This window comes from Amblyomma mixtum, chromosome 3 (genome assembly GCF_055824585.1).
Source record: "Amblyomma mixtum isolate Tamu chromosome 3, ASM5582458v1, whole genome shotgun sequence".
NCBI lineage: Eukaryota > Metazoa > Arthropoda > Arachnida > Ixodida > Ixodidae > Amblyomma > Amblyomma mixtum.
The window spans coordinates 313410540-313422457 of record NC_143014.1 but is presented as its reverse complement, the minus strand read 5'-3'; the positions used below and the strand labels follow the sequence as shown (position 1 = coordinate 313422457).

Sequence of the window (11918 nt, the reverse complement as noted above, 5' to 3'; positions counted from 1 at the left end):
TAGACGAAAGACAATATTTTATCGCACTGACATAGTGGAGCAACCATTCCGCAATAGCCCGATGGTTTAGAGTACATGAAATGAGCATGCCCTATTCACTATGAGCATGTCAATCAATGCGTTGCGTGGCAAAAGGCGGCCCTTAACTTTAGGAACTCGGGAACAAATGTGTTCGTTGACAAACGCAAGCGCCAGCCAGTATTTAGAGGCCACTAGGAAAAGGAAATAGCGATATCTCATTGATGCTGGGAAGAAATTCATGACAAATGTTTTCATTCTGCTCAAAGTAAACGGCACCAGTGGTTGCGGTACATTAGCGGGCAAATCCAGCGATTTCTTGACCACATCGAGTTAATTATTGAGAAAGGTGTCAGCGACATAAATGAACCGAATAAGCAGCTGCACGTTTCTAAATACTGATCCAAACTGAAATAAGCAAAGAACTTTGGAGCGAAACTTGCGCGCGCGGCCCGGCGGCCGCCTTTACGAGTAGTCATCAGGCTATTGCGGAATGGTTGCTCCACTATGTCAGTGCGATAAAATATTGTCTTTCGTCTATCCCTCGCAGTCTTAAGAAGGCTTCTTGAATGAAAACTTCAGGCAATCCTTGAAAATGCGGTTACCTTCGACACTCGCGCTCATGCTCTACTGCAGGTTGTCGTGTACGTGAGCCGACTCTTGAATTCGTTTTTGGACTCTGAGCATTTCATTGAACGCTGGCTTTGCATCTTGCAATACATGCTGCCAGTACCAACCGGGCTCTGCATATTACCCTCTCGTGCAGCCATGTTCCGGAGGAACGCGCTTTCCTCCATTGGTACATGGGCGAGGGCATGGATGAGATGGAGGTCACAAAGGCAGAGTCGAACATGAACGACCCGATCTCGAGTACCAGCAGTGATGACATTCTTGGCAAGCGAGCCGCATATGCACACCGCCGCGCTGCTGCACCCGCGGTGCAGTGCGAGTGATGATTCTGTGGACGCAGCTTCAGTATTAAGACTTGCGGCTTACTGATGATCTGCCATCGCTGAAAAAGCATCGTGAGGGCGATTTTGGCCATGCAGAACACACTGCATCATCCTCATCATAATCACCATCAGCCTGGCCACGCCCACTCCAGGACAAAGGCCTCTCTCATATCTCTCTAATTAACTCTGTGCTGTGCCATCTGCGACCACCCTATCCCCACAAACTTCTTAGTCTAATCCACCCAACTAACTTTCTTCCGCCCCCTGTTACGTTTGCCTTCTCTTGTAACCCACTCCGTTACCCTTAAGGACCATTGGTTGTCTTGCCTTTGCATTACATGCCCTGCCCAAGCCCATTTATTATGCTTGATTGCGACTAGGAAACACATTGCACTCAGATATCACTGGGACGATTAAACGTTCACTATTCAGAAATGAAAGACGAAGTCAATGTGCCAGCAAGAGGGGTGCGGGAAGGGGCAGAACGCAAAGAAAAGTGACAATGGGTAAGCGAGTGGAGCTAAAACATTAGTGCTACTAGCTATTCAAAGCCTTTGGTAGAATTTTTGGCGCTGTATATACAAGTTGACACATTGGAGCAAAAGGGCTATCAAGGATGCTGCGAGCATGACAGCGTCATTACGTCGAGTTCACACTCGATTCATTAATAAGAATATCAAGAATTTATTTTATTTGCATTAATTAAAGTGAGGTGCCCCGGCCATATGTGGGGTCCGATAATAAAATACTGCCTCAGCTCAAGGGAACTTTCTGCAGTACTGCCACAAATATTTTTTTTTTCTGTTCGCTACTTGTCATTTGCCCAGTGCTGGGTACTCAACTGCAATAGGACACCGAACGATCTGCTAAACTTGCCGCCGCTCGATAGCTGCCCTGTGCATTAGAGCAACGTTGGCACAGCGAACGACCTCAGCAGCATCTGCAATTCGGCTTCGCGAAATCAAACTCTTCCTCGAGAAATACGCATTCTTTGCGAGACTCCGGCGTGAATCTGAGCAAATGCGCTCTCAGAGTCGGGGATGACATCATGCGCAGGACAGAATAAACTTTTTCGCCAAGCGCCATGTAGCTTGGAAGCTCGCGGTAGTTAGACATCCCCAATATCGCCTCCGAGATAATGGTGCGGACTGCAGCACAATAAAAGTCACTGCAATCACTAGAGCGAACACGAACTGCGAGCGAAGACTACAGCCGCACCCATGAAACCCGTTTCCTGCCGCGCTAGGTTGTTCCATGCCCGACTTCATCATGCATAGGCTTGGGCGTAAAAATCGCCTAGTTGACAGCACAAACACATTCCCTGCCCATCGGCTTGAGGAAGGTAAGCTATATCGCGTGACGTGGGCATGTCCATTCAGCCCCGCATTCACTCCATCAAACCTGCGTCTTTCGGGTCAGCAGCCAAGCACCATAACCACTGCGCCACCGCGGTGGCTGCAGACAGAAATGGATAAGAAAAGTGCGTAATTCTGAGCAAACATTAAGTCAAGGCTCCCCATCAAGTTTTAGCTATCGGCTTTCTTCAGGAAGCCGGTGCTCCGAAACATTACTTCAACACAAGCAGCACCCACTCGAAGCACAAGCGTATATGTGAATGTTCGAATATTAGCTGAGGTTTTCTCAAAGCGGAGAGAAGAACGGCAAAGCTCATTTGCCCGCTTACTGCCACTCTTTCAATTGCTAGCTTGATACAGCCTATTTTCAAGTGAACCCCTGCAACGTTACCAGCCAGCAGGCGGTTCGGCGATTGCTCTAGGTTTTAGTTCTCGTAGGTGTTCTCGTAAAGCGATTGTTGTTTCTCTTGTTAATCGTTCCAGTGTATGCGAGGCAATGCGCTTCATTCTAGGTCTCGTCAGAAAACAAACATTCCAAACCGTGCCCCCGTGGCGACTCAGTGCTCACGGCGCTCGGCTGCTGACTTGAGGATGCTGGTTCGATTCGATTCCGGCCCCAAATTCGATGACATTAAAATGCGAGATGCGCGAGTTGTGCAATGTGAGTGCACGTAAAAGAATTCCAGCCGGTCACAGTTTATATGGAGCCCTTCACTATGGCGTCCCTCAAAGCCTGAGTCTCATCGCGAGGTTAAACTCCTCAAATCAGAATTCACTCCAAACCACAGCGCGTCATTTGGCTGTCTTAGCCTGCAAGTGATGTATTTCTTGGCACTATTTTTTTAAGTGCAAGCTTTAATGTGAAGTCATGGCGTGGCGTTGTGTACAAAAAATGAACGCCGAGTAAAGTCACACGCCTCAGAGAAACTATCATTTCAGGCCAACAGTGACGAAGGGCCACGTCTCCGCGGCTCTGGTCGCCGACAAATCTGGAAGCGTGCGTGAATTTCTTTCCTGAATAATCAAGTGCAGATGAATGACATGACTTCATACAGCGCAAATATTTTAGTCGCTTAGAATCCCAAGCGGGCATTTCCGACTACCGATCGTAGGCCAGTCATTGGTAGTGGGTCGACAAGGTACCTGAGCAGCATTTGAACCTTGGACTGACGTTGAATGAGCGTTAACCAGGGCAGCAGTTGGCAAAAGGCTGGCATGAAAGGTCGTGCCCATGACATGAAGGGGCGAGTTTTCACTAGGTATTTTAATGCTACCACCCTTGCATCATGCCAGTGTGGATCTTACCAACACTAACGGTCAAAACAAATGCGCTGTTTTATCGGCTCATATAACATTACATTGACCACACATATTAGCATAATACCGTGAATTATGCGGAAACTTCAAGGAAATACTTAACGCGGTTGCAATATATGTGTTTCCGACTTTCAGCAATTTTTTTAATTGTGCTTTACTTAGAAGAGCGCTTTTTCTGGCAGAACATTGTCAGAGGTGTAATGGTTGGTTGGTTTATGGGGTTTAACGTCATTGTCAGAGGTGTAATGCGTCATAATACAGCTACGATGTGGTAACTAGCCGGCCGGTTAAGTAATATTGATTAGTAATATCCACGCCACTTTTCCATTAGCGAAAGTGCCACTCTCGTCGCCGTTGCAGCGCAAGCTATTTCGGGGCCGCAGACGGCCGACACGAAGACCGTGCCACCATATATGGCTAGCCATGCCCATGACGCTTGCATCACACAGCGGTGCCGGTGTTACGTGCTCCTTTCGCAGCGCCCGACTGAGAGCGGGCAGAAAGCACACGACAGAAGCGCCAATGCTCGACTCGCGTAGGCGGGGCTAGCGCTCTGTCTGGCCGCGTGGTTTAGGTTTCCCCCGGCAGCGGCGACAAGAATGGCATTTTCCAAAACCTAAAAGTGGTGCCGATATTACATCGCGATGGGCTACAAGCCTCTCAACAACTAGAGCTAAATAATTACTATACAATATTATTTAACTAGCCTGCTAGCTACAACCTAGCTGTAGGCTACGTATTACACCTGAGACAAGGCTATGGCGAAAAAAAGCGCTTTTTTACCTTAAAAAGACTGCCTTTCAAAATTGGTGCCAGTCTTAGATGAAACATCCTGTATGTACTGGTGTCACGCAAGCATGTGGTTCGACAGTAATTTATTGCGCCGTGGGAGCCGTGGAGCTTATGTTCTAAGACGCACTCGGTACGCACGTAACTTGAAAAATCATGGTAGTCTCTGCTAACTGATCAAACCTGCCTTCTCGGGCACCTCTGAGTGAAAAGCGAAAGGGCCGAGAGCGTGTATTACGATGGTGATTACCCTTATAAAAATTTCTATAGACAGTCCATAGACTGTCTATAGACTTTAGTCTATGAAGTCTATAGACTGTCTATAGACAAATCCTTTAGACTGGTCTATAGACAGTCTATAGATTTATGGCCATACACTTTTAGTAGACTTTTGTCTATAGACAGTCTATAGACAAATGTCTACTGAAAGTCTATAGGTCCATAGGAAGTCTATAGACACAGGTCTATAGACAGTCTATAGACGATCTATAGACTTATGGTCATTCATTTCCTATAGAGCTGTCTATAGACCGTCTATAGACACTTGTCTATAAACGGACTATAGACGACCTATAGACTTATGGCCATAGACTTCCTGTAGATTACTGTCTATAGACAGTCTACAGACAAAAGTCTCCTGGTCCAATAGACATATGTCTATACACTGTCTATAGACATTCCATAGGTGTGTAGCCTGGCAGTGCTATAGACCTTTGTCTATAGACAGTCTATAGACCTCTGTCTACTAAACTATTAGTAGACCATTATCTATAGACTGCCTATAAACTGTCCACAATCATTGAAAAAGGTCACCAGAGTTCACACATGAAACAATCAATATACTTACAAATTTAGTTTATTTCCAAGCTATCCAGGCTGGGAATATGCAATACATGCACCATAAGAATGCACCACAGTAACATAAAAGTTGAAAGTAACAGTCCGGCTAGTTTCCTCAGAAGCATTCTTGTGGCCTGTTTGCAGTAAATCGTCCGGGCATGTTCACCTGTACAGCACAAAGGAAAAAAATAATATAAGAGGAACTGAAAAAAAAATTTCCATTCCATCTCTACACATGTGCTTCACAATGCAAGGCACATCCTGGCTATGCCATTCTAGAAAGGCAATCTTGATCTTTTGGTTTGGTTTTATGGGGTTCAAAGACCCAAGGCGACACAGGCTACGAGACGCCGAAGTGAAAGGCTGGGGAATAATTTCGGTCACCTGTGCAGAGTACACAGGCCTTTAGCATTTTGCCTCTATTAAAATGCGACCGCCTAGGCCGGAATCGAACCTGCATCTTTCAGGTCGCCATACGAACATGATAGCTACTGAGCTATCACGCCGGCTGAATCATTTCAGTAAATACACGACAGATTATAAGTGTCGTCATAAAACATTGTAACAAAGACATCTAATCCTTGCAGCACTCTACTCTGAATCCAGTACTGATATTGATTTCTGTATGGCAATACTGTTACAGCCAATACTGATCTCTTTATGGCAATCCTTTTACACTATTTGTAACAGAAGACTTCGAACAATTGTGCCACATATCTGCATTGACTCCCAAGGAGCTGTTAAGAATGCCACCTCCATAAAATACAGATTCAGTGCACCTTACAGAGGGATCCAAAAAGGAGAATATTGCAGCATTTATTCTTATAACCGCTATAGAAGAAGCCCTTCATAATACCCTGCGTGAATTAAGCCTGGTACACCCGGCCAAATTTTTAACTGGCTCGTGTGTTGCATCGCTAAATGCACCTTGTAAAAAAGTTGCCTTTCGGCTACACTGCTGGCATATTCATGCTGTAATTTAACGAGTTAAATGTCATTTCGTGGTTCCTTTTTGTTCATATAATGTTTGAGTGCAGTACATGCGTGTTTAGATCAACGTTATCAGAAACATTCGTCTGCCACTACGAACAGCTGAAACAAGCGGCATACGCAGCAATGGATCTGGTCCATATGGCCTCATCCTCTGGGTAAAGTACCACTCCTTTCATGGCGGACAAGTCGTTTACCCAGATTAGTGCGAATGCGCCACCAGAACCTTTGCTGCGTATTCCGCTTGTTTCGGCTCTTCGTAGCGGCAGACGATGAATATTTCTGATAACTTTGATCTAAACATGCAAGTACTCCACTCAAACATTATATTAACAAAAAGAAACTATGAAATGCCATCTCACACGTCAAATTACAACATGAATATGCCAGCAGTGTAGCCAAAAGGCACATTTTTAGAAGGTGCATTTAGCGATGCAACACCTAAGCCAGTTAAAGATTTCGCCGAGTGTACGTAAGCCGATACTCAAACGGGCACAAGCTATACAAAACCAGCGGGCAGAAGCAACCAGTTCACCACAGATTTGCCCCTATAACTTGAAGCACAAAGACGGAACAGCATACTCGTACATCTGCGCGCGCTACTAGAAACTAGCGGGTTGCAGCTCTTCCATGCCGCGCTCATTTTTCAGAAAACTAATACAGCACACAGAGGCTGCAGCTGCGCCGTTTCAAAAGCAGTCGCGAGGTTGAGACAGCAAATTACTGTCACGACAAAATACCGTCAGAAATTCACTTAGTTTTTGCTTCAAGTGCAGCTCCAACAGCGCAGTAAAGAGGTGTGTTTCTTGCATGGAGGCAGCCTAACCCAACGCTGCTAGAAAAATCAGCGAAAGCATTGAACGTGCTCAAAGTAGGAAGTATTTCAATGAAACAATTAACGCCTTCAACAGGCGCAGCTATAAAAACACGAGAGCTTAATTTAATTTTAGGCGCAAATAAGCGGCGAGTCACATCGGCGCTTTCGTAACGTAGCAGTCTGAAATCAGAAACACATACTTTGCTTCTCGCGCAAATGGTATTCTAGAAATCTGTGCACGCGTGAGCGGGATTCATGAACGAACCACTCGGAACGAAATGTAAGCCACCTCTTGTCGAGCCGACCTTTACCCAGCTTTCAAAATGAAGTGCCCGCAAGCCAGCGGCGGCGGCCAACGGCTCTGATGACAGACACGGACGAATCCATACGTGTGCAACGAAGGGGAGATGGGATGGAGCTCGTGGGTTCTTCGCGGTGTTTGAGCACGCCGGCCATTCGCGCCGGCAACGAATTTTATTCACCCATCACACTACAAGCATTCCTCCAGCGCCGCTTGAATACAACTTTGACAAACGTCTCGCGCTCCAGTTTATCAAGACACCTTTGCTGAAACGTCGGCGTCCACGACGCGCACCGAGCGAGCGTCCATACGTAGCAAGCAATGCACACCTCAAAAAGAACAGCGCTCCATGGTCCAGACAGGCGATAATACAAAGATAAGAAAATAAATGTAATCCACCACTGAACGAGACTGTATGTAAGTACGTTTTCGGAGGTGCAAAGTAAATTGAGCTCACACGGCGCTAACTAACGCACAGTTCCATTTCGGCCGTCATTCACAGGCTAAAGACATTTCTGGCCGCGCATCTACCTTGAAACACGAAAAATCTAATAGACAGCTCGCGAGGAGCGGCTTATCATCAGGGGCATCGCACAGACTGCCTTTCCGCGCGTTAGTAAAGACAGCGGGACAGAGATAAGCGGCATTAGTCGAGAACCCGATGGCTTCCGCCTTAGAAACGAAGATTGGACGTTTGTAACTGCGCACATAATCTGTTCTGCACACACAGCTCTGCTTAGAGTGGTTTAGGAGACCAAATAAATAAAATATAAACGTGTAGACTTACAGTAAGCGGACGATGAAGCTGGATTTTGAAGAAAACGTAATCCGCGAACAACACGCCAACGCCATTGATGCAGCCACGCACAGGGTTGTTTGCAGCCCGAATGATTTTCCGCCGTCTCGCGGTAAAATGGGTAAAACGTGAAACAGAAACCCATTTCACGGTCGTATCTTTATCGCTCGCACTCTTGCCGTGTACAGCTTGATCTGATATCCAAGACCACCGAAGGCAATTGGCTTATAAGCTTAAATTCTTCGCTTACGCTCTAAAAATCTTATTGTTTTCGTGAAAACAGAACCGAAATCTAACTTCTTGTCGATATACGCGCCGCATCTCCCACCGAATAGTATGTGATACAATTCTCAAATAATAATTATAAGGTTGCATAGCATAACGTCTTTTTTGCGTGTGTTCGTGTTTAGAAAACTGATATGCGCCACATCAGCGTGTCATCGGCTCCGAAGCAACAGGTGCAAGGGTAGGAACGAAAAAATACTGGCTTTGTGATTGTTGCGTCGCAGCACTTATTCACGTGAATACAAACTGCAAAGGTAGAAATGGCAGATGTTAATCGCACAGAGGACCAGGCTCTTTGAGATTAATCTAAGATGTTTCTAAGGGGTGGGCGCTTCCTTGAATTCTCACACCCGTATTTCCCCCTTTATTTTCAGGACGTTTTAAAGAGAAATGTAGAACCGTTGATGAAATGTTTCTGATTTCAGCGCGTTGGGCAGTAACGATCGAAAGATTGAATGGAATTGTGTAGAGCGATTCCTTTAAGGGACAGCGTTTTCGTTCGATGTAGTACAGTTTGCGGGCGCCCTTACTTCAAGAATGGCTGCCTTTCCTCGGCTTACTTGTTAGCATTAAATATGTAATTGTATTGACAATATACGTCACGGTATAACGAAAAGGAGCTTGTCAATGCTCCTGAAAACAATATACAGGAGGGTGTTGTAATGGCCTTACGCAATACTTATAAATTTCCGTAATAGCGAAGGAGGTGGGGGACTCCCGACATAGTTGCGGTCACTAGATGCAGGTCCCCTCAACATGCAGTGCAAAAAGAAAATGACATTGTTCTGGACTTAGTCGAAAGTGAGTGTATCGAACATTGTTAGATAAAATTACGATTGTTATAGACTGGTCTATAGGCAGTAGACTATCTATAGTGTACAGTCTATAGACGAAAGGAAATTGAGGTAGTTGTAGACTGTAGTCTATAGAGAGTCTATAGACCATCTATAGACAAAAGGAAATTGAAGCAGCTATAGACCGTAGTCTATAGAGAGTCTATAGACCGCCTATAGACAAAAGGAAATTGAGGCAGCTATACACATTGGTCTATAGAGAGTCTATAGACCGTCTATAGACGAAAGGATATTGTGGCAGCTATAGACCTTAGTCTATAGACCGTCTATAGACGAAAGGAAACTGAAGCAGTTATAGACTTTAGTCTATAGACAGTCTATAGACAAAAGGAAATTGAGGCAGCTATAGACCTTAGTCTATAGCGAGTCTATAGACCGTCTATAGACGAAAGGGAATTGAAGCAATTATAGACTTTAGTCTATAGACAGTCTATAGACAAAAGGAAATTGAGGCGGCTATAGACCATAGTCTATAGCGAGTCTATAGACCGTCTATAGACGAAAGGAAATTGAAGCAATTATAGACTTTAGTCTATAGACAGTCTATAGACGAAAGGAAATTGAGGTAGTCATAGACTTTAATCTATAAAGTGTCTATAGACAGTCTATAGACAAAAGGAAATTTGAGCCAGCTATAGACTTTAGTCTATAAAGTGTCTATAGACAGTCTATAGACAAAAAGAAATTGAGGCAGCTATAGAACTTAGTCTATAGAGAGTCTATAGACAGTCTATAGACGAAAGCAAATTGAGGCAGCTATAGACCTTAGTCTATAGAGGGTCTATAGACAGTCTATAGACAAAAGGAAATTGAGGCGGCCATAGACCTTAGTCTATAGAGAGTCTATAGACCGTCTATAGACAAAAGGAAATTGAAGCAGCCATAGACTTTAGTCCATAGATTTTCTATAGACTGTCTATAGACGAAAGGAAAAGTCTATAGGATGGCTATAGAGTCTATAAAAAGTCTATAGAAAGTCTATAGACCATTTTTATAAGGGTACTCTGACAACATGCCTGGCTATCGTAGCTGGCTTGCTTCGCTTGCCAGTGGGCTGGTTCTGGCACAGTGGCGCCAGGCTAAAAAGTACATTCTCACTGCTGCATGATATGCTCGCTCGGCTGAGGAGAGGCCGCTATCAACAATTCAAAGCCCAGTGTACGCGCCTTATAGGCACTGCGGACAGGCGTTTTTGATCTTTTTTTTTTCGGGGGGGGGGGGGGGTCTTTTTCTCGGTCATGGTCTGAGTGTCAATTTCGTGTTTTTATCGATATGCTTGCTTTTAGAGAAGTTCACCCACAGTTCAATGGCCTTTTCTCAAAGCGGCACAACCTTACTTCAAACCCCGATAAAGCTTTCGGCGCCCGCTATGAAGCTTAGCGGCTCTTCAGGTGCCGTGAAATCAGAAGTACTATTAGGATGTGCAACCCCTGAAGTAGTCTAAAAGCAATTTGATTTCGAGATACGACGATGGCATCTCCGCAGAAAAAGCTGCCATGTCACCGAGCAGTGAATTGTGTTTTGACCTGGACCGGTGTAGAGAAGAAGCGTGTCTCTTACTGAAGCCAGCGAAGCAAGTCGCACTCAATTGCCTCAGCGCCACTGTCGATGCCAGCTGCATGACAAAGACGGAAGGAAAAGCCATTTCCGTAAGAGGCTTTCTTTCCCCGTTAACCTTGCGTTTGGAGGTGTGCAGGAAAGTCAAAGTAAATGCGCTGGTGTGACCACACCACCTTCCTCAGTAGATTGTGCAGTGTCGTTCGTGCTATAGAGCAAGCAGTCTTTATTCTGCAATTGTAAATGATCCCATGAATGAGTGGCATACAAGTTCTGCATATTTTTAATGATTTACCTCGCCAGTTCGTGCTTTTATGCGTCTGAGCAGGAGCCGACAAGATGCACAGAACAAGAGCTAGCTAGCAGTGCATAAAAGTTTTTCTGAGACACTCGGTGCCCTTTTTCAAAATTATTGGTCTCTTCGGAAATGACATTCATAAGTACATAACAAAAACTTAACTAATCGGTATGGTGTTTAGGACGCACTCCGTTGTTCCATGAAGCCTTCTGGACGTCATCATTTCAATAACTTTGGAGACACAAGTAATGCAACCAAGTCATTCGCAATGCTAGCCTAACGCAGTTTCCACACATTTACCAAACTCTTATTGCCGCGTGTAGGGAAGGTCGAAAATAAGATACGTCACATAAGGAAACGAGGTGAGAGAGAAGATGATAGGGCAGCCTTAATCCGCTAGCCTTTGTTTGACAAGAGCACTTGTCTTCATATGGGTGACTATGGTCATCACTGGCGGTGCTTCAATAGGCCCTTCAGTCCGAAGAGGAAAAACCGACGCAGCGGGGAGGTCGGTGAGGGTGGTAAGGGTGGTAAGGTGTTCATCGTGAACTTGAAGGCTTCGTTCTGGCAAAGGAAAACGTAAGGCTGCTAGACCTGAGTACCAAAGAAATAAAACAGTACCAAAGCGGCACCTAATGTGAGCCAGGTGTCGAAAAATAATAAAAAAGGGAACGGAAGAATAAGACCGTGGTAGAAATACTTTTTTCATGACAGAAGAGGGCCAAAAGGAAGGATGGTGAAGGCCGGT

General features: G+C 45.2%; 1 pseudogene; it reads left to right on the top strand.

Moving 5' to 3' along the window:
- The first annotated feature begins 821 nt into the window (after window positions 1-821).
- The window catches only part of LOC149355654 (uncharacterized), a 30140-nt pseudogene continuing 19043 nt past the window's right edge, over window positions 822-11918 (top strand).